Source organism: Coptis chinensis, chromosome 9 (assembly GCF_015680905.1).
Source record: "Coptis chinensis isolate HL-2020 chromosome 9, ASM1568090v1, whole genome shotgun sequence".
In the NCBI taxonomy this organism is placed as follows: Eukaryota; Viridiplantae; Streptophyta; class Magnoliopsida; order Ranunculales; family Ranunculaceae; genus Coptis; species Coptis chinensis.
The window spans coordinates 64,483,397-64,503,503 of record NC_141464.1 but is presented as its reverse complement, the minus strand read 5'-3'; the positions used below and the strand labels follow the sequence as shown (position 1 = coordinate 64,503,503).

General features: G+C 36.7%; 1 long non-coding RNA gene across 1 annotated transcript; it reads left to right on the top strand.

The window, feature by feature from the left end:
• The first annotated feature begins 11,633 nt into the window (after positions 1 to 11,633).
• On the top strand, positions 11,634 to 12,507 carry LOC147477331 (uncharacterized). Its single transcript, XR_015207350.1, has 3 exons — positions 11,634 to 11,995; positions 12,060 to 12,326; positions 12,422 to 12,507. It is a non-coding gene; the product is annotated as an uncharacterized LOC147477331 (long non-coding RNA).
• The last annotated feature ends 7,600 nt before the right edge of the window (positions 12,508 to 20,107 follow it).

The window sequence follows — 20,107 nt, the reverse complement described above, 5'->3', positions numbered from 1 at the left end:
CTTATTGTTTTTCCTTCTAAAAATAAAATAAAAATAAAAAATAAAAATAAACATAGTAATCTAGGGAAGTCGGGAATCGACTCTAAAAGACCCATTGCTAAAAACAAATTTTCTAAGCCGTTGTAAAAAATTTGTTTGGGGTGGGGTGTTAAATGTTTTCGTACTAAAATGTTTATGTGCCATTAGAGTTGCTTAGGCCGTTTTATTGTATTACGATTTGGATTGACATAATCTATTAATTTAGATTTCATTCGTTAAGCAATAACTTACGTCATGCACGCACTCGCCGAGGCGTTTTCCACTATCTCGTATGTCACCCGAAGTCGGAATAGAGTGTTTTATGGATCATTGGATAGGAAATTCTCTCCTGATCATTTCCATATCTCATTCAAAAAAATCGGACCCGTAACGGCGGGAATTTTGATTTGAAATTGGGCGAAAAAAATCGAAAAAATCAAAATTTCGATTTTGGGCTTGGGCCCAACCCTGCCACAGCGCCCATGGAGAGCTGGCCACGCTCTTACCTTCTCACAAACAGTTCATCGTGCGTTCTTCATCTTCCACCGCCATTAACGCCAAGCTTAAAGCTTAAACCTAAAACAAAAATCAAATAAAAGAAAACTAAAACAACCCACGCCAAAAATCAAATCCCAACCCCAATCGACTTCAAACACCAATCAAAACAAACTCCACCAATTTAACCCAAGAAAAACCACGAAAAAAAAAAAAAATTGGTGTCGCTGCCACCACCACCACCACCACCACCATTTCCTTGGTCGGTCAAGTTAAACCACCACTACCACACCTCTACAAACCCCAAACCGTATTCAAACTTCAAATGGCTCAACAACGCCGAATCATACCGGAGCAAGTTTTCACTGCCGACCATTTCGCGCCGTTTTACGGTGACAAAATGGCTAGTAGAGACTGGAATAGTCTCTGGTACTCGACCGAAGATTTCTACCATGAAGACTTGGTCCGACGGTTCTACAACACCAGGGAGTTGGAAGGGAGTAGGATTTTTGTGTTGGTGAAGAAGAAGAAGGAGGGAGTTGACTCATTGGGTTGTTGGCTGAGATTCTAGGCATTCGCCTAGAATCCATCCGAGGCCACCTTTACAGAGCCCCGTTTGACGGGTAGAGCCGTTGATGGGCGCATTGTCATCAATGGGAGTTACAATCCAAACTCCCATTGTGTTCGCCAGCATCCTCGGGACCAACCAACTGGCCTTATTCGGTGGATTGGTCGGAATGTCCTAGGCAAGGACAAGGTCGGTGACATCGGTCCGACCTGCCCTCCGTCCTATGGGTACTCCGGGAGCGAAGTATGATTTCTGCATCCGGAGTTTTCTTGAACATTATTAGGGGTTGAGGAAGGTCTTTGGCACCTCTCCCCGTGCTTATTACTAAGATCATGCTGAAGATGAAAGAAACTCCTGCATCTGAGAGGATTTACATTACCCTGCACCGTAACCCGCGTATCTATAGGGAGTGTGTCCAACAAGTTTGGAGGAGGGATGAGGATAGAGAGGAAGAAGAAGAGGATGGTGGAGCTGGGGGACAGCAGGATGATTCGGAGGAGGATGGGACTTGCTTTGATACGGATGCCTTCCAGAGGTGTTGGTCTGATGCTGAGCGCATGGCTATGCTTCATAGGGGCATGCGTTCACTCAACACTCTGTCTGTGCAGATCTCGGACTCGACGGGGACCATTCATCACAACCGAGATCCGCACCCGGAGGGAGGATGAGAGATGGGAGCAGGCGAGGGCTGAGATGGAAGCCCAGCGCCAGTTTAGAGTGGATATGCTAGCACGCTTCCCACCTCATACAGACTCTTCCTCTGAGGACACAGCTACGAGGCATGGCGTCGCGTCGGCGAAGGGCGACTGCTCTTGGACCTTCCGAGCCCAGGGAGCCACCACTACAGATCAGGTCCCTCAGCCACCCACTGGGCGAGGTGTTTAGAGAGGATGAGGAGATGATAGTCGTAGTTATTTTTGTTTTATAAGTTGTTGTTTTATTTATTTTGTTGTTTTTTATTGTAATGTAATTTTTATTCTCGTAATTTGAATTTTGTAAGTGAAAGGACCTCCGAATGAAAATTATAATATAAGGGGTTATTTTCAGTATGTGTGCTTGTTTCATATTGATCCCACCTTCCCAACTTGTTTGGGGGTGGTTTTATCATTTCAAGCTGTATTTTTATAAAAACCTAGTGTTAGAATTTACTGCGGAGTAAGGTGAAAAGATGGAGTTTAGGCCTATCTATGATTGAGAATCATTGTAGGATGAAATCTAGATTAAATAGGTACATTCAATCATAAAATCCAAATAAGAGATACTGGGTTTGAATCAGAATCCAGGATATGAGTTGTTTCCGTTTTCGAGTTTGGAAATTTTAGGATTTCCGGAAACTGCCGTAATTAGTTTTGGCAACTTTCCGATCCATTCTAGCAACTTTAAACCTATATAAACTTGATACAATCTACCCTCACAACTCACACTACACCTAAACCCCATCACTCACCCTTCACACCGCGATTCCCATGTTTCGTCTCCATTTTCACAAAATCGCAACTCGAGCGCGCTGCGTCTAGTTGAGGCTTCAGCGCCCTACACTTCGGTCGTCAGAAAAATTTGCTTTCGAAGGCGCTTCAAGCCAAGTCAAAGCGCGACCAGCGCTAAGTTTCTTGGAATTCTAAAATACAAAGCGCCGCTATTCTATTTTGGCGCCAGCTACGACTTCTCGGACCAGAAAAATTCCAGTTTTTTAAGCGTTGTGCCGGGTCGTTTTGCAACTATTCGAGCGTAGTTTTGAGATGACATCTCCCATAATAATACCGGAACAGTCCGCCGAAGATTTGTTCCAAAGCACTACTTTACGGTGCTTGGTTTTGTGAGGTGATCACATATGTTGGTTGGGAACCTCTTATGGTAAGACCGGGTGAACTTTATTCTTCAAAGACTTGCATCTTATTTCTATAATAACTGCATTTTCTTTGAGAGACCGGATGGAGAACAAGTGTTCTCCATCAACATTGACGATGAACCAATGGAAATTACCGGGTTCTTGCTAGCATTTGTTCTTGGACTTGCTATGCCCGGCCGAGATACAAGACCCATGGTGCTATTGGGTCGATAATATGCATGTCTATACTTATGAGTCTTTTGCACGAGGCTTATGGGGCAGGCATTTTCGATTGAGGACCAAGGGGACTATAGCGTTGCCCTTTGGTAGCCCGGGTCCATGAACATAGGAACTGTTATGTTTTGGATTATGCTAAACATTTTAGGGAATGGCGTTTTTCTTACGTGAATGGCGCCACTTGCGGCGTTTTCCTTGCTTTAGCCAATGGGCGCCGGTTCTATGACCTTCCCGGGACTTTGATGTCTAGTTTAGCACGAGCCCATACCATGAGGCATAAGTACCTTCTTATGCCCGTTCTAATTTCACGTATTATGCTATGTTTCTTTCATTTTTTTGTACACGTTTCACGGATTGGATTAAGGTAGACACGGTGCGACCCACCAATAGTATTATTCGATCTTTCCGTGTAATGACTTGGCATGGGTGGCGGATACAACCTCACCAGGTTGCACCCTACACCCCATCAGACCAAGTGGCACTTAATAGGTTAGCAACCATAGATGATACATGGCGTGAAGCACGGCAAATTATCATAGCATGGCAGATCGCTTGAAGGAACCTCACTTCTTTATAGAAGTAGAGGATGGCGAAGATGACGAATAACAATGGGAGTGGAGGTAAGTTTTAGTTCTGTTAGTGTGCGCTTATGTCCCAAGCAATTTAATTATGTTAACCCCATAATGGGTGGAACTCTTATAGAGTTCGCGTCGGTTTTATTTCCTATATTAGTGCGTTCTAACCTTGTTTTGCGGATGTTTCTGAATTTCACACGCTTCAATGGTATTTTTTCCTACCCTCTTTATTTACAATGCTTTGAGGACAAAGCATGCTTTTTGTTGGGGGGCATAGAAACACGCGTGTAATTAAGACATCTGCTAGGATATAAATATATAATATGCATTAGTTTTCTAGTTAAAATTTCAAAATTTAAAAATATAAACAAATAAGTTATGCTATACACTTAGAAATATTGGTATTGTTTCTTTCTCCATGCTTTTAACAATCTAGAAGTCTCACATAGCTTTTGCATCAGAATAATTGTTAGAAACTTAGGTTAATACGTAGGTAATAATCTTTGCATCTATCTATAAATATATTACATGAGTATCTATGATTGTTAGCAGTAAGTTTCTGAAATCTAGGCTAGAGTACTTATTCTACAAATCCTGTGAGAATATAGCCTAAAGCCTTATATGAGCGAAACATTTGAGAAATGACACAAGGGAGAAGTAAAATCCGGATAGAGAAATCACACGTCCACTTGCTTGATCACTAAACCATATCCTAAGTGAGAATTTAGGCCGCTCTTTGGATCGATATAGCCAGAAATTCAAACCTATGAATTATTTTCCGCTAGTCGCCACTCTGAGCCTTTCATTAGCCCTTCCATAAACCACAATTCCTTTACCCTGTTACAAAAAAAAAAAAAAAAAAAAAAAAAAAAAAAAAGAGAATAAATCAACCTACCCAATTTAGAATAAGTCTGAGAATAGAATGAGTGAAGAAAGAAGAAGAGAAAAACCTGTGTAAACAAAAATTGTTAGTTGCTTCACAAAATAAAGAAAAGAAGTTTCCATCCAAAGAAAAGAAAAATAGAAATAAAATAAAAACTCCAAAAAAATAGAATAAAAGGGAGTCAAAAGCCAAAGAAAAAAAAAAAAAAAAAAATATGGCTAAGGATGGAAACAAAGTGTAGAAGCAAAAGTAAATAACAAGGTTTTCTCTAGTTACATAATATGAAGACTCTATTATCTCAGACTTGTCCTTTTGAATATCCATTTCCTTCCTTCTTAAACCATCTCCTAATCCCCGTAACACCTAATAAAGACCTCTAGCTCAATTAGGAATAGGTTAGTGTGATAGTAAGTGGCAGATGTGTTTGATCGACCCCGGCTTCCTTGTTGTCATTGAGATTGTAAGGTAAAGTGTGCCCACTATACACTGGAGTAGCGAAACTTGAGTGGAAAAATCAGAGTGTTGTTTCTTGACTATTATTGTGAGAACTACTTAAGGACGCTATTCCGAAGTTCTCGAAAACAAACACGCTAAACATTTGATAGTACTACTCATTGTATATATGTTTATTGTAGATGATTGATTATTATGCATATATTAACTTAGGGTTTTGATTGGTTATTCTTATGTAATTGCTAGAGAGATGTATAGATAGTTGAGCATGAATAAGGAAACAATAGTTTTATTTTCTTAGTCGTTGTAGTATAGATGAAGTTTGTGAGTACCTTCTTTGGAAAACTCTCACGAGGCTATAACTTCGTCCACTAGGGAATTTCTAGTGGTTTAAGGCCTTGTTGCATATGGTCAATGCAATCGCGCACTCAAACGAAAGAGTAGTTAGAACTCCATTTTTGGTCACTTATTCTAATTTCTCATCTTTGCTTGAGGACAAGCAAAATCTTTGTTTGGGGGGTGGTTTGATAAGAGCCCAAAACTGTAGTTTTAACCCCTTAATAATCATACTTGTTAGACCAATTATGTGAATAATAAGTAAGAGTTAATACTGATTACGCGTTTTTATGCATTTCAGGGCTTCAAAGTCCATTATGTGCGAAATGTGCCACTTTAGCGAGATAAAGGAGCAAAAGTCGTGAGAACTTCGAATGCCATATCTTTGGACTCGGACCTCGGATTGAGGCCTACCTTATGTCAAAACGACCGGCTCGGAAAGAGCTTTGCAATGGTCTAAGCCTTGACCCAATCAGAGGAGCAAAAGTGGACGAAAAGTCTGTGGAAGCCAACTGCAGCTGAAGAGGCCTTTTTCGATTTGAAAAAGAATTGGGTTTTGGGCCGATTCTCGGCCCAAAACATGGCTCCAAGCCCATGCACGATTTTTGGATCTGGATGTATAAAACAAAAGCTTGACTCAGTGTTAATGGCAGTCAATAGTAGTTAGATAATAGTAGATAGCTTAGAATAGAAAGTAGCCATTAAAATAGCTTCTAGATCTAGTTTTATTTAATTGTTTTTGATTAAGTGTAGTTTCAATATCTAATTCATTTTATTAGATTAAACCTTGAATCTTGTTCTTCATTTGATTAGATCAATAAAGTAGTATTCTTTATCCATTTCGATTTTTGTCATTCCAATTCTAGATCTAATTTCAATTCCTGTCCTTATTTCAATTTAGTCATTAAATTAGATTTCATTATTGTTAAATTAAGTAAATTTCAATGCTTTATATTATGTTTAGTTTTAATATGAATGGAAATGATTGCGGAATGATTCAAGGCTAAACCTCCATTAGAGGGGTTGTGAAGCCTTGATGAAAGCTTGATTCGATTATCGTGAAGTAGTCGTCGTATTTTCTATTCCACTCTAGAGACGATTAGTTCACCATGAGAATGGGTTTAATTGTTCACATGCTAGTTATGAATTGGTAGAAATGCCATGTATAATTAGGGATTAGGAATAACCAATTGTTCTTGCGAAGCGATTCAGATTCGGATTCGACGATTAAATTCGTCGTTAGTGGATTAAGTTGAGTTAAGGTGGAATCAATCCCCTCTAACTCCTTATCATAGAATCAACGTAGCATTCCCTTAGTATTCGATAACCGACTAGTTGCATCTTGTGGGTAGTTGCATCGTAGTATAATTCCCTTCAGTAAAAACTCTCATAGACTTAAAAGCGACTAGTTAGATTAGAAAACATCCATGCTAGGGAACTAGGAGTGGAGCGAACCGTGACTCCATTTAGTGCAATTCGCATTGAGAGTAGAAGCTTTGATAATCAAACACGTAAAAGAATAGTTCTAGTTTACTTACGTTGTGAATTCATAGTTCATTTCGTAGGTAGACTATTCATTTTATAGTTATCAGTCACATGCCTTTAGCTTAAGCTTTTGAAAAATGTTATCTGTGAGAGTGAATTTTAGATTTTCTTTTTTATTAATGCTTTCCTAAATGATTTTTCACATTAACACCAAACGTATTTAAGAGCCCAACATCAGATACCTATGTCATATTTGGGGAGGCAAAGATTGAGGATTTGAGCTCACAACTGCAGACCCAGGCTGCGGAGCAGTTCAAGGCTCCTGATCTCAGTCATGTTATCTCCAAACCAGAGTCATCAGCCATGGCTCAGGACGATGAAGATGTGGATGAGACGAGGGGGTAGAGCCAAAAAGACAGAATTAGTGATGATGCGGTGGTGTGTCAAGATCAAAAAGGTAGTGAAGGCTCAAAGGCAGCGATGGTGATATTGTTTCTACCATCATGGAGCTAACGAACTAAGAGAGCCTTTTTGGAGCATATTCTCATGGTTGAGACAAGTATAAGGTTTTTATATTTGTTTGGCTTATATATATGTTTTTTTTCAGCTTTTTTTCGGTTACTTATTTTTATGAAGCCCGACTGTTTTGACAAAGTTAGCTTAAAAGCAACTATTGCTTGCATAATTATATGTATCTTTACTAAATTACTATTATAGATTGTAAACTTATGGGGGCTTTCATTACCACTTGCAGACTGACTTCAATGGCCACCGCTGGAACCCGATGGGGTGTAGTTATGTCTCATTCAACAATGCAGTGAGAAGACCATTTTGGAAATGAAGGTGTGCTGTGATTGGATGATTACTATTTGTCTCGAATTTCTACGAGAATGTAGACAAGTGTAGCTTAGCTCCGTCTACTTTGGTGATCCTGATTCTCTTATTAATATATTCTATATACCAGTTATAAATAAAATAAAATAAGAAAAACCAGTGCTACCTTATATCAAGCTCCTCGATTTACGAATCGCTTCGAAAGCGGCTTTAACAGATTAATTTGCCATGCCAAGATGAAGTACCTCAAATAATGTAGGTAAAGTTGTCTGTATAGTCAGAAGAGGGGCCAATAGGACCAGTAACAGCATGAGGGCTGCAAGCAAATACAAAAGTAATTGTCAAATATGTACAAATACTGGACTACCACACACTCAAAGACCGACTTACCACATCATCTGAGTACCGTATCCATAACCCTAAATACGTTCCATAACACACCAAAGCAAAAAGCACAACGGCCTGAAAAAGGAAAGTGGAAGAACGCATTACCAATTAGGTGGTATAAATTTAACTTTCGTATATCAAAGAGGACCAAGGGCTATTGTTCATCTATTTTTAGAATAAATGATCCGATTCTTATAACTAAGAGGTCCTTGCTAATTGATTATGTATAGTAATAGTATACATTAAGATAGAGGTGCCAAAATTGCTTAATTTTCGCAATTTTGCAAGTAGTAGATGCAAACGATCCATACATCATCTAGGTTCAGTCCTGTATAATAGCTCATCGGGCCGTTTGCTGTTTTCTCATCAAGAGCTGACTGCATACATCCATCAGACCATGAGCTTTATAAGTTTGAAGCTTTTTCTCTTAAGATAATACATAACTCAGAAAGCCTTCGAACTCTAGCCTTGAACTACTTGAATTCTTTGAAACAACGGATTTCCTGCCGATCGGTTGAATGCAGATTCCCCAGTTGCAACTAAGTCACAATGCAGCAGATAGTGTATGGAAACTGGATCCGTCCGATTCAGCATCTCATGTGTTACTCGGCAACATCCTTGCATCGACAGGTAACTAGGGTGAGGTCGCCAGAGTAAGGAGATTAATGCGAGTCCTAAGTTAGCGAGTTTCACCTGAAACAAATGATCAACACAATAACATACCCAATAGTACTTCACAGATTAGTAAGTATATATGTATCTAAAAACAAGTTCACTTACATGAAACAGGAAGTTGTTATCAATCAGCACATCCTACAGGCCTACATTATCGATGCAAGTATTATATGGTATTGTCATCAAATGGGAAGATTTGTAAGTACTATTCTCCATACACAAAAATGCTCACAATAATTATGTTCAACTAAGGACAGGGAACCCCCCAAATTAAGTAGGAACACTTTAGTAGGATATCTGATGGCATCAATAATGGAGGAAGGGAGCTTTATAGTTTGGAACTTCTCATCACACAGGTCAAGGACAAAATCAGCGTTTCGTCCAACTTTCGAGAATCCTTTTCTGCTGTAATGGTTCTTGGCACAGTCGGGCATCAGCCCTTTGAAATAAACTTAGCCAGGGAACAAATTCATCGCAAGGCTGACAAGAAGAATGGATCAGAAGTCGTTTCTTCTCGATAAATTTTGCATCCCAAGGCTATAAATGGATAATTATTATGCAAAACTTGAATGTAAAGTGTTCTCACAAACTAATAGATATCAGATTTGCAGGCATAGCCAGTACCCAATGATTCAAAAAAGAAAAAATGTGAAACGAGACTAGAGATAGAGAATGAAATCAGCCTCTCAATATTGGATAGAACAAGATATAATCCATCTCTATCTGAGTTGGATCATGTACTTCAGATGATTAAAAGATTGGAATGGGCATTTCTCCGCGATAGCGTAGGACTTGAGGCAGCCTACATCACACCCAGGACCAGTTTACTAGCATATTCATCAATGCAACATCCCTCATATTTTTGGAACTACTACTCACACAACATTTAAACGAAACAGGTCGAATGCTGCAGAACCAACAAGTGTCCCAGGACCTAAGCCTACAGATCATAACAAAAGATGCACTTAGGTGCATACAATAACCAACATTTATTGTACACAGTGGTTCTGGGATTTTTCAAACTAGGTGCAAGCTTGAGCCAAATGGTGACTTTGTCCCCTTGGTGGACTTCGTGGACCTGGAATATGAGGAAAAAGCCAGTGACAATGAGGCTGAAGCAAAAAAGGGAACCAGTGGGGTTGAAAGTGAAGCAACTCGAATGGAGCCTGTAATAAAATCACAATGACAGGGAGATGGGGCAGTAGTGGTTACTGAAACACTTCAAGAAGCCAGCCAGACAATGCAGCGCCAACCAACAGTCCCTAAGGTGGAGAAGGATATTTCTCTTCCAACGGCTACTGTTTCGATGGCATAGGATCCTATCTCTAGCTGAGTTTTTTTCTGATGTCTCCAGAGAAGGCACAATAAAATTAAAACAGAACTGTATGTTCATTGACGAGTGCCTTTTCATGTGTCGTGATAGTATACGCAGTCGACAATGAAGCTGCAAACAAACTCTTTTTATCTTTTTTTTTGGTGAACTGTAAACAATCTCTTGAGTCTGCAAACAAACTCTTGAGTCTTGATGCAGCATAATAGGATTTGTGCATATTACCATTTGTTCAAAGAATCTTGATACAACAAATCCTGTATATATAACTTCAAAACAAATCCCATGCAGAATACATGTGTACACTCTTCTGATGCTTCTTTTCATTTCACCTCACAATTTCCATGCATAAAGAGAGATACACAAATACAAATCCTAACAAGAGGAGCTGTCAACCGAGCAAGATGGACCATCAGCTTTCAGTTTCCCAACCATTTCTTATAACAAGGTAATTCTTAGAAAACATATGGTTGCACACAAGATGCCTCGGTCATGCAATTCAAGCAAAGCGTATTCGTGCAGAAGCTGGACTGCTGGAGCCTCCTCTAGCACTTAATGCAATAACTGAGCCTTTCATGAAGAAATTATGTAATAAATACGGTCCGAACTTCTCGGAGCATGAGTATAAGCTATAATGACCAGTTTGATCTTTTGCAGGAAGAACTTTCATGCTTACAGAGTCGCATTTAGTAGCTATTCTTCGGCTTAAGGAACTTATAAGTTCACTTTCGTGGATGGTTCCAGGTCGCGGGGATGACAATGCATCTAGCGAAATGGTAATGGCTTTGCCCGCCAAAGAGGAGGCCAAGTGTCCCGAAGTTTAAGAACACTGAATAGCACCTAGAGTTTGAGATGTTCTAGCGAATCTCTGTACAAGTTTAAATTGTTGTTAACTCAGTTAGATTTGCACTAAATACGGGCCAAACTTGGATTGGTCCGGCCTTTACCATACTAAAATCAATTCTATTTTATATACTTATCCGTTTCTAATTCAGATAAGTATTCCTTAATTCAACTTCTACCTACGTTCAGTTTCAAATTTAGATAAGTATTGCTTAATTAAACTTATACATATGGTACAAGTCCAAAGCAAGTATACTTCTAAAACTAGAACACCTTCGGAACTTATAAATACAACACAACCGATTAATATAATTTACAGAAAACTATAGAGCTACTACAGAGAAAAGGTACACATGACAATAATTTCTTTTTCAATCTTATTAGATTTTTTAATAGTATTAGTAAACTGTTGTTATTTTAATCCATGAACTCAGCATAAATAATACATCTATCCATGCATACATAACAAAACGGTAGTATATTCATCATAATTGTGATAAGAATTGTAATTCTAATTGCTGGATATACTGTAACAGAACATTATGACTGGAAAATTCAATTTTTTCGATGAGTTGAACGACAAATCTGACAATTGGAAGGTTCGAGCACACATAAGCAGAATGTTGGAAGCTGTTAATCTATAGGACAAGACACAATCATATGGTATACACATGCTGCTACTTGACGAAAAGGTAGAACAGACTCAAAAAATTACTTCTTTTATATCAAAAGAATTTTTGAATTTTAATCCACTTATATTACATTGTGCAGTCGAATCAAATTCATGCAAAGATTTCACCAGGAATCCAACACATGTTTGAAAAGAAACTGATAGAAGGAGACATATTTGTAATTGATAAATTTGAAGTCAAAGAAACAACCGGAAGATATCGTCCAGTAAGATCTACGTACACTATTTCTTTCACAAAAGATACTATAGTATCTCCTTCGAAAGAAATTGGGACGACATTCAACATATATAATTTTTCGTTCGTAGAATTTGAAGATCTTATGAAAACAAAGGATATCTCAGTTTTTCATACCAAAGGTGAGTTCTTTATACATACCATATTGTTTATTATAACTAATTTCTAACAATGTCTACAAATCAGATTTCATAGGAAAACTTATTAGAGTCGGGCCAAAGAAACCTCAAGGATTTAGGGAAATCACAATACAAAACGAAAGGTAAACAAAATCTACATAAATTATTTTTTAACTTAATTTCTTACACAGCTAACTATGTAAATACATAATCAGGGGAAGTGAGCTTACTATAGCTTTATGGGGTGACAACTCCGATAGACTGGCAAATATCAGCAATCAAGAAGAAGATATGATGCTCATCATCACATCATTATACCTGAAAATGATTGGAAGTAAGTACAATAGAAATCATCAGTTATATAGACTGTTAAACATATATAATGGAAGTAAGTACAAATCTAATGTTTTGAATTTTCATATTTTACAGAGGAATACAAACTTTGTTTAACATCTGCGACAAAGTTGTACTTGAATTTGGAACATTTTGGCCACGTCGACCAGATGAGAAACAGGTGATATTCGTTAACAAAAGCATTACTATTCCTCACAAAAGCATTAACAAATATGACTTATCCCTAATTTGTTTTTCATAGATATTAAATTAGAAATACAAGAGTTCAAATTGAACAAGCAGTGACAGACGAGCCTACTTCAATGAAGGAACTTATGAATCAAGACAGAGTCTCAATTTCAGAACTAATTTCACTAGGAAAAGAAACACACAATCAGGTATACCAAGTAAATGCCTAAATAATACCGTGCTGAAATTAATAAAAACTCAACTAATAAACATATTTTTTGCAGGGAAAGCAATTCACTTGCAGGGCAAAGTTTGTGAAGATATTTGGAAACCAGTGGAGCTACAAATCATGCGAGAACTGCACTTATAAGCATGTTGACAAAGGATCGGAACATTTTTGCACTAATTGTGAAACAACATACAAGACTCCACAAGACAGGTAAAGAAATCACTAATAAATACTACATCTTCGGTTTTATAATTCATTACTAATTCCAACTTTAAAACATCAACAGATACCTACTTAAACTATGCATACAAGATGAGGGGAGATCAAAGCGGCTTTTTGTCGTCTTTTTGGTAAAAGGCCCGAGAAAATAGTCGATTTTTTCCTATCCAAAAAATAATGGAGCTGACTTCCGAGGCAAGTACATTACTAAATCTGAAAAATTATTTTATAGAATGATATAAAGTTAAGTAATTGAACCGTACCTACATTTATTTTGTCAAAAGCAGGGAAAAAAATCTTGAAGAAATAAAGGAAAAGCTCGAAAAGAATGGGGAAGGAGTATATTTTCAAAGTTAAAATTTGAATGAGTATAGTATAAAAGAAAAGTTCCCTTCATTCAAATTCTACGGATATATTAGAAGGCGATGAAGACTCTGTTGAAGAAAATCGCCCATCAAAAAAACCCCGTAAAGATTCAGAAACAGAGGAAAATGAGGACAACAAAGAGATCAAAGGATGAAAAATATCGCCTTAGGATGGAAGATTACTAAGAATTCTATTAGGATTTATTTATATTTCATCAACAACATCTGTACTTTAAGATACATTAATGATGTTTAGGTTTTAAACTATTTGAGGTATTTAGTAGTGTCTTTGGATTAATTTACTTTAATTAATTAATTCAATATGAAATTTGTGAGTTCAATTTGAAATCTTTAGGATAATTTATTTGTCCAAGTTTGTGTACGCAAGTCCTACATCTTGCAATTGCTGCATGCCATGAAGTTGTGTCATGGGAAATTCTTAACATGATTTTCTGGAAAAGTTCAAAATATGACTTCGTAATACCAATTCCAGCTTCAATAAAAATTTGAAATGGACGCATTTAGAAAACAAGCGAACAAGTTCAAAGAACAAGTCGCGAAACAACAACAGGAGGTAATAAAGCAGTTTAGTGGGACTGGATACGAACATTAAGACGTGGTGGTCATTGATGAGGTCGAGCTTCAAAGACATCAACAAATTGAAAAACTCTACAGATCAACTTGATCAGGCAAGGTAGTAATACATATATAAACATATTTCTTCTACACAATTTATGGATCACTTGGATTTTTTTTTTTTTTATTATTCAGGAGTTTCAAAGAGATATAGTGCGAGCTACTGAAGCATTTACTACACTTGGTATTAAGGATATTGATTTGGAAGATGAATCTATAGATGTCGAGATACTTAATTCTATGGCTGTTACAAATCAGCACTTTACAACTGCCCTTGGAACCATCAATCCCTCTGCTCTGCACGAGACGGTTGTTGAAGTGCCTAATGTAACCTACAAGGATATAGCGGAAATTGGGAACATTAAGAGGGAACTTAAAGAGACTGCAATATCCAGTGGAGCATCCTGAGAAGTTTGAAAAGTGTGCAATATTGCAGAGTACTGTTGATGGCATCACTGACAAGCTCCCAGTTTGGACCCATATCATGTACAAGGACAACAAGTGCCTAAGAAAATAAATTTAGGACTTCCGTTCACACAGAACGACAAGCTAAAAAGGTAATTAAAGTGAAATTAACAATCACTTGATCTTCAAACAGAGACCTCGGACTTCGGACCGGACGCTGCAAAGAAAGCGTCGCTTACAAATTTACGCACCCAAGTTATAATATATAGTTAACAAGTTGTAATAATCCTACATAACGACTTCTTCTAACAAAAGAATCCTATTTATACTTAACCTCCTAAACAAACATATCTAATAAGAATCCTATTAATACTAAACTTCTAATGACATAATAAAACCTAAACAAACCTATATATAAAAAAAAAAACTCACGATCCTACTAACACAAAACAAAAAACAAAGGTAAACTTTCAGTTTTTTCTTTTAGTCTGATTTACATTAGTTTTACATATATAACTGAGTTTTTTTTTTTTTTTTTTTTTCATTGCATGCAATAGAAGATATTCAATCAAGGCTTCAAAAAGAGTTAACAAAAATGGACAAGGTAAACAATTTCTTTTCCAGTATCTTATTTAATAATTTTGTTGATTTCTCTTTTATGATTCAACTGATGATAATATTAAAGTTTAAACACATGAGATATTACCGTCTTTTAATTCAAAATTATATTGAACTATATTGAACTTAAGACCTGTATTAGTGTAACAACCACTCACTATTAACTGTTCTTGGAACCCCTCTTACCCCTCCTCTTTATAATTCTTCTCAATATTGTGAAATTAGTGGAACTGTGGGAGAGACAAGTCTCGAGTTGAAGATATTATTGATGAAATTATTGGGAGAGACAACACGACAATTATTGATGAAATTATATGAAATATAAGAGCAGACCAAAGGAGAACATATCAACTTTCAAATCATCCATATGATTAAAAATTTATTTTAAAGGGGAAAGGTGTGTGTGTGTATAAGGTACGGTATAGTGTATATATGTAACTAGAGTATAAGAAAATGCATGTTTTTATATCAAAATTATGTAATGCTGGAACCAAGTTTAGTCGTATATATATACCTGCACTTATTCACTATAGCCCACTTTGACACACATTTGGTATCCTCCTACAAAGCCTACAAAACATGTATACTATATAAACTAATGTAATTTTTAAAATGCAGCTCATGGAGTATGAAACCAAACACAAAATTTCACTCAAGACAGCATTGAGAGAAATTCTAATCAAGGAAAAAATTCAGGGAGAACCAGTTTACATATCAAAGATTGAAAACAACCGATACAGCTACTGCAGATGTCATAATAGATTTGCCGATAATGAGAGAAATCTTCAAAATCCAAATTATCCTATAAGCCAATCATTTTGGGGACGTATCAAACTAAGAAAGTGGACTCGAGAAAATCTTGTGGAGAGAAAGGCTATCCGCTTTCTACAGCAGATATACAAATTTGAGCTTTTAGACGTCAACCACAAAGAAGTCATTACTAAATGTGAAGAGCTACATGAAGCAAATACTAGAGAAAAACAACTTTATCAAGATATTGAAAACTTGAGAAAAGAAAATGCCTATTTGAAGTTAATAAATGAAGCATTGCTTATAGGAGGACCAAATTGGGATATGGACTACCTAAGCATCCCAAATAATTCATCAGATTTGGATGAGGATTAACGTAGTGTTTTTCAAGCTGAATTATATATTGGATGATCCATCAAATTTATATTTTTGTTTTTTCAATTTGAATTATCTATAGTTCATCATAACTTAATGAAATATTTATTTTAGGACATATACAGAGTCGTTCAGAATTTTCTTTTGATGACATTAAGAACCTGTTTTGGCTTGAATCCACCTAAGGTCATCTGAAACAAAACCTTTTGCTCATCTCGTGTTAGCCTACCCCCATATGTATGACCACCTAAGTCGGTCTTTACAATCATAGATACATAATTGCCAGTTTTATGTATGTATTGGTAGCATGACAGTTTTACAGATAATGGAATTAAAAATGCAAACATTATCCGCATGATAACCCGAAACCCTCGCTTCCAATCCAACCCACCATGAACAAGATCAGGAAGAGTTAACCTCCCACCAAAAATCTCATTAACAACTATATAAAGCAGCAAAGCACTGCAAAGACTTTTCGACCCCAAACCACTCTACAACCAAAATCTCATTCAGCTTCTGACTTTAGCAAAAGCAAAGACACTAAGCCCCACTAAACCCCAAACCACTCTTCCACCAAAAATCTCATTAACGGCTACAGCTGCAGCAACAGCACTCGCCACACTCGACCCCAAACCACTCTCCTTCCAAAAACTCTCCCACCAAAAATCTCATTGATTGCTACAGCTGCAACGGCAGCACTCACCACACTCGAACCCAAACCACTCCCTAACAGCAACCCTTTCTCAACAGAAAGCAAGAACTCTCTTCAAACACTGCTAGATAAATTTGTAAAGGAACACACTCACTCTCTCAAGTATAGATCGAGCTACACAGTTCAAACAATACTCAGAGGAATCATAACACAGAAAATGGAAACAGCTCGCATAGTTATATCATCAACAAAAAAAAAATAGGTAACATTCGAAACTGACACCTCACAAACGGTTTCATTAGCTTTTTACCACCTCTCAGAAAAACTAATGAAATGGTAAAGCACAAACCTGGCGCAATGCAGCATTGGCATTTTGCTGCTAATTTTTTCCACGACCAGCGAACAACATCCATAATTACATCCCATAGAATGCGTATGACCTCAACGTCAGGCAGCTTAGCATCCTTAACACGTTGCTTCACAGTGTCAATGACTTCAGATATGTCAGTCTCCTCTGCTATCTTGGTGGTCAATGCAGCTTTCATTTCCTTGAGTTTGATCTCAAATATTTTCTTCTCATTGTATTCGACCAACCCAGTCAGGCCTTCCTTGCTGAATAGAAATAGACATAACGCAACATAAAGCACAATTAAAACTCAGTAAATCAAATACCACTACAACATCACATGAATTTATATGAGATCAAATAAATAGTTAAGAGTCTTTTCTACTCTGTAAATATACCTCTTACTTGACCTAGCAACTAGGTAGGATTACACAATCAAGACTACAAAGAGCTTCTATATAAAAGGACAAGAAAAGAGACTTGACTGTTTTTGTAGATATCTTGAAACGAGTTTATCGAAAAAAAAAATTTAGTTGAAAGGAAGCTGCGTGGGAAAAAAAGATATCAATTCAAATTTGAATTGAATTTTAGATTCAATACCAAGAATTTGTTCGCCCAGCCTACTTGGTAATAGTATACTTATGGGTTTCTAAACCCAATAGCTTCTACCTAATTAAAAAATATATATCTAATTTAAAATAAGGTGTTTTAGCTTTAGATCGTCCCAATAATATGGGTATTTGCATTGGACCCAAAGTTTTACGTTTCTTAGCTTTAGGTAACCCTATCGTTAGTTAACGATTCATTTACCAAGTTTGACCGTCTATTGTGGTGTGTGCGGTGTTATGCCCTTTCAAAATGCAACAATTACCCCTCACACGTTTTTGCGTGCACACACCATAAAACTCAAAACCAAATTTCAAAATACCGACCGTGTCATAATCCATGCTCCTAATAAAGTGGAGGCTCTTAAAAAGGAGAACCTCGATGTTCCAAAATATCAAAATTTAAGAGATATACAAACTAAAACCTACTGAAAAGTGAACTTCCAATCACTTAGTAAAACATAATCTATTAACCTAAAAAAACAATTTAACTACACATATCCAAAACCGGGTAGCCTACTTTCTTCCTCTTCTCTATTATTTACAATTATTTATTGACTTCATTTTTATTATGTATATTGCAGATAATGGTATGAAAATTACAGCTTATGTAAAAAATAAGGCTAAAGGAAATTCTAGAAGCGGGGACTTAACATTCAACAAGATCCGGTCTACAACACGAATTAGAGAGCGGACGATTCAAAAAGCACGTGACATTAAAGATACCAAAAGACTTATTCTTTAATAGTGAAGACGTCATAGTTAAAGAAATTGATAGAAGCCCAACATATTCTGTTGCAAAAGCAGAGAATTCAGCAGCTTTTCACGCAATACAGTTTATAAAGGATGAACGTGATATGGAAATTGAAGACTTCAATTTCAAAGAACTTATGAAGAAAAGAATAGAAGTTGAAGAGAAACAGAATCAACTCGATATCCTCAAAAATATTATCCTAGATTGTTTGGTTGATGATAAACATAACAAAGATAAAATATATTATCTCGAAGAAAAAATTAAAGGAATGAAAGGCATGTAGAGTTCCATAATAAAGAAAATAAAACCATGAGGATTAGTACTTTAATACCAAAACTTTATTATGTTGGTCACATAGTATTTTTTTAATGGCTGAGGTTTAACACTTTTTATTTATGAAAGTTTGTAACTATTGAGTCCGTTAATTTTTAGTTTAAATTTATAATATTAGCACACTCGCTTTTCAAATTCGACTATTTCAAGTTATATTGTGTTCGATATCGAAAAAAATATAAGTCATTTGTCACCTTTGGAGTAAGTATTCGTATCATAGCATTGTTTCGTTTGCTGACCTTCTAAAAGAAGTGAGTAATTGTAAATAAGTGGATGCACTGAACATTCAACAATGTAAATACTGGACAGTGTCTTCCAAATATTAATGAGATAATGAGGTCCTCCTTCAGTATTCTAATGCCAAATACCAGATGAACTTTAAAAAAAAACACCATTGGTAGTGCGAAAGAATTAGGCAGTCAGCAACATTCTTAGATGTCTAGATTTTTTTAGTATTACCGGGGCAGTTTTGCAATTCCATTATATAAACTCTCCTAAATCACCACAAATTACCACAAGAGCACAATCAATTATGAGTTTCTTTATAATCCTAATGGGGATTCCAGCAGTCGTACTAAATAGTCCAAATGATGTTTGAAAAAGATCCTCCAGTGCTTCCTTGATCTCTTTTGACTTTGGGTGCGTAATGTCACCAGCAAATAACTCATGTATAATCCAATCCTCTGCTTCCATCAAGCTGCAGCCAGGTTTCTTTCTAACTCCTTTTTCTATAATCAGGATTTCCATGGATCTGACAAACACCAAACAGTGCTCCACACACGCCTCAATAGGCATCGTCGCTGCAAGGTTTAAGGCTTTTTCCAAGTGTCCAGCACGACCAAGAAGATCTACCATTACTACGTCACCCCATTTTGGAAGTCACTGCCCATGTGGCAAGGCTAACAACAATTCCAGCACAATGGCTTGGTGGAACACTCAGCTGCAATGTGCCTGATAACAATGCCAAGGAAAGATAACATATCCATATTAAATTTTTTGGATGTAAATAGAGGAGGAAAACATAGGGTAGGAAATAAAAATTATATTTTGTGGAATTAAGGTTTGTTCTGATATTTTACATGAGTACAGAACATCATGTAGCTTTAGATATATAATTTCAATATCAAAATAATGTTTATTTTCCGGATAAGTTAGAAAGCATCCTTATTACAATAGCTTTGACCAAAATTGAAAAATACTTAATAAACTTGGATCAAGTGTTGACACACTTAAGTTGTGACCGGAGCCGCTCTGTTCTGTACTCACTGAGTAATAAGCAAAATTTCTACTGCAGGCATTAGGGCTC